This window comes from Tupaia chinensis, unplaced genomic scaffold (genome assembly GCF_000334495.1).
Source record: "Tupaia chinensis unplaced genomic scaffold, TupChi_1.0 Scaffold000239_1, whole genome shotgun sequence".
NCBI lineage: Eukaryota > Metazoa > Chordata > Mammalia > Scandentia > Tupaiidae > Tupaia > Tupaia belangeri.
The window spans coordinates 1247899-1251196 of record NW_006159717.1 but is presented as its reverse complement, the minus strand read 5'-3'; the positions used below and the strand labels follow the sequence as shown (position 1 = coordinate 1251196).

Here is a 3298-nt window from a genome sequence, read left to right as displayed (position 1 = left end):
ACCTGCGGTCGCCTCCCTGCTCCCGGCGGAGCGCCGGGCGGGGAACGGAGAGCAGGACCAAACCTCCCGCGCCAGGACCACAATTACTCTCCCTTTCGGGAACTGCACCCATCCATCGCAGTGCGACAGCCGGCCAACTGCGCGTGCGCAGCCCGGGTCTCCGCCCACCCTTCCCATCATGCTCCGGACAGCGAGGGGACCTTCCCAGCATCCCCCGCTCCTCAGCTATGGTCGACGCCTTAGAGAGAGCCAGGCTGGCCGTGAGACGGGGAAGGAAGAGGCTGGAGTGTCAGAAGGCCCTGTGAGCGCTCAGAACCCTCCTTGAGTGCCCATTTCCGTGAAGTAGCCCCTGAGGGAACGTAAATAATACCTAACACTCGGACCACGCACCATCCAAGCACTTGACACGTCTTCCCACTGAATCCTCACCAAAACCAGAAGTTATTTTTGTCGTAACTTGCCCAAAGTCAGGATTTGGCATTCTTTCGTTCAACGTTATCTCTGAGCTACGTCCGTGATTTGTGAGAGTTGGGGAGACATTTTCATTTTGATTGCTGTATAGTATTCCACTTCATGAATATACTACGTTTTTTCCCAGATTTTTTGCCATAGGGCACAAACACTCGCTGCTGAGAGAGAGAGGGAAATGGAGGAAATCAGAAATTATCCCCCCCATTGGTCACACTGCAGTCCCTTCTCTATTCTCTCCAGATTTTTGGGCGCAGTCATATGCACCCAGCACTGGCATGTTTTTCAAGTTACTAGGTCTGAGACGAGTGGTGCAGGCCCTGTGGGATCCTGCACCTTAACCAGCAGGCCACCTGCTGGCCCAGCTACAGTATAATTACCTACTGCTGATGGACATTGGGTGTGGTTCCAATTTTCAGCTATTAGGAATATTGCTACTGTGACGGGCGCGGCCAGAAGGTGGTGTGGTGGTTAAGGGCACTGGACTCCCACATGGCCAACCATGGTTCCAGTCCTGGCCTGATAGTTTGCTTTCTCACTTTCTCCCTCTCTCTCATTCTGTCTCTCTCTGGTCAAATTAAAATAAGTTAATAAAGTCAAAATTATTTTTTCAAAAAGGAATATTGCTACTGTGAACATTCCCATCTTTTGTTGCTTTGTACCTAGCAGTAATATTGCTTGTTATGGGGGCCGGCAAGTGGCATGGTGGTTAAAGGCACTGGACTCCCACATGGCCGTCCACAGTTCGAGTCTCGGGCCTGGTGGCTTGCCTTCTCACTTTCTCTCTCTCCATGTCTCTCTGATCAAACTGGAAAATAATAATGATAATAATAATAAATAAAGTTAAAATAAGATAATTCTTTTAAAAAATATTGCTTGTTATGTATATACAAAACTTTAGATAATGTGATGTTTTCTAGAAAGTGGTTGGTTCAGTTTACACTCTCACTGATTTAGCCCTCTTATAACAAAGTTCCTAAGGTTGGGACTGAGCTTCTGTCTTTCAGAAGACTGCCCAGAAACCTGTGAGAACTGGCTAGGACTGGAAGAACCCAGATGGCTTCATGGAGCCTGTACAGAACACACCTAGCAATGACCTGAAGTGACCTAGTGACATGAAAACCCAGAAAGTATGACAGCTCCCATCATAACAAGGCTGACATTTCTGCTCATGCCCTGTACCAATACACAGGCAGACCCTCTGCACTTGCCTACCCAGAGTCCAAGCCCCAAATGCCCAAGAACCAATCATAAAGTGCCTTACAAGCTACTACCCCCTTACTAACATCAAACTCATATGTAGGAGATAGATTTGAGCCAGTCTCCTGTCTCCTAGACCAGCAGCTTGGTAATAAACATTCTCTTATAAAATTGGAAGGTGAATTACATAGGTTCGATGACACCACCAGTCATGTTTGAGAGTTTGTTTTCCAATATCCTTGCTGATAATTACAACTGTACACTTTTTTTTTTTTTGGAGAGGTTTTTGTTATAGAGTGTGTGCACACGCCAGAAAGACAGAGAGAGACAGAGAGACAGAAAGCCAGAAATCACCCCTTGGGGTGCAATCCCTTCTCCTCCATTCTCCTCTTGGGATCTTAGGCACGCACACACATGCGCCTGGCGTGAGTTTAAGCCACCAGGTCCAGGACTCGAACCGCAGTCGACTACATGGGAATCCAGCGACATAGCCATTACGCCAACTGCTTGTCCTGAGCTGTACATCTTTTTAAATTGTAACCGTTCTGGTGGGGATATAGCAGTATCTCACTATGGTTTTCACTTGCATTTCCTAGATTGCTGAAGTTAAGCCCATTTTCATGCTTTTGAATATCTGGATATTCTTTCCATATTCAAGATTCTTAGTTATTTTTTGTATTGTATTGCTTGCCATTTTTCTTATGGATCTGTATGCTGAATACAAGCTCTGCTATGGTTTGAATATATGTGTCCTTTCTAAATCCATATGTTGGAACTTAACACAAAGGTGTTGGTATTGGAGAGGGGAGGGGTGACTAGGCCATAAGTTCTCTGCCTCCCAAAGGGGATTGATGCCCTTTTCAGAGAGGCTTCACGCAAGGTTTATCCCTTTCGCCCTTTGAATCCTTCCACTATGGGAGAACACAACATTCCTCACCTCAAGAGAATACAATGCCATCTTAGAATCAGAGAGAACCTTTACCAGACAACGAATCTGCCCACACCTGACCGTGGATTTCTCAGCCTCCAGAATTATGAGAAAAAATATCTGTTATCTATAAATTACCCAGTCTATGAAAGTTGTGACCAGCAGGGACAGACTAAGACCATCCTTTTTGAATACACATATTGCAAAATATTGCCTCTCACTCAGTAGCTTGCCTTTTCTTTCTCTTATTGGTGTCTTTTATGAGCATAAAAGAACTTTATGCTTCGTGCTGCTTATGTTCTGTTAACAAATACTTCCTTGCCAAAGGTAGGAAATTTCTGGAAGTGTTACTACTTTGTCTTTCACATTTAGATTTGTAATCCATCTGAAGTTGGGTTTTATGGATGGCATATGTAAGGTGTTCATCTTTTCCATGTAAATATGAAATTGATTAAGCCTTATTTTTTTTTTAAGAATGATTGTATCTAGTTTTGTATATCATTTTTCTTTTAATGTGACCAGAGAGACAGAGGGAAACTGAGAAAGCCAGTTGCCAGGTTCAGAACTTAAACCACGGTAGGCCATAGGGGAGCTCAGCGTCCCAACCACCATGTCACATGCTGATCCCTATTTATTTATTTTTTATTCATCTGTTTATTTGTTGTGACTTTTGGGCCACTGGATCTGGGATTTGAACCACGG

The 3298-nt window shown here is 44.7% G+C and overlaps 1 protein-coding gene across 7 annotated transcripts in view; it reads right to left on the bottom strand.

Annotated features, from left to right (window-relative positions):
* Positions 1-136, bottom strand: part of ZMYM6 (zinc finger MYM-type containing 6) — a 60353-nt gene extending 60217 nt beyond the window's left edge. For all 7 annotated transcript variants that reach the window (XM_027771947.1, XM_014587894.2, XM_027771950.1 and 4 more), the window contains exon 1: positions 3-136. The gene's annotated coding sequence lies outside the window, so the exon portion shown is untranslated. The remainder of the gene's footprint in view (positions 1-2) is intronic.
* Between the last annotated feature and the right edge of the window lie 3162 nt (positions 137-3298).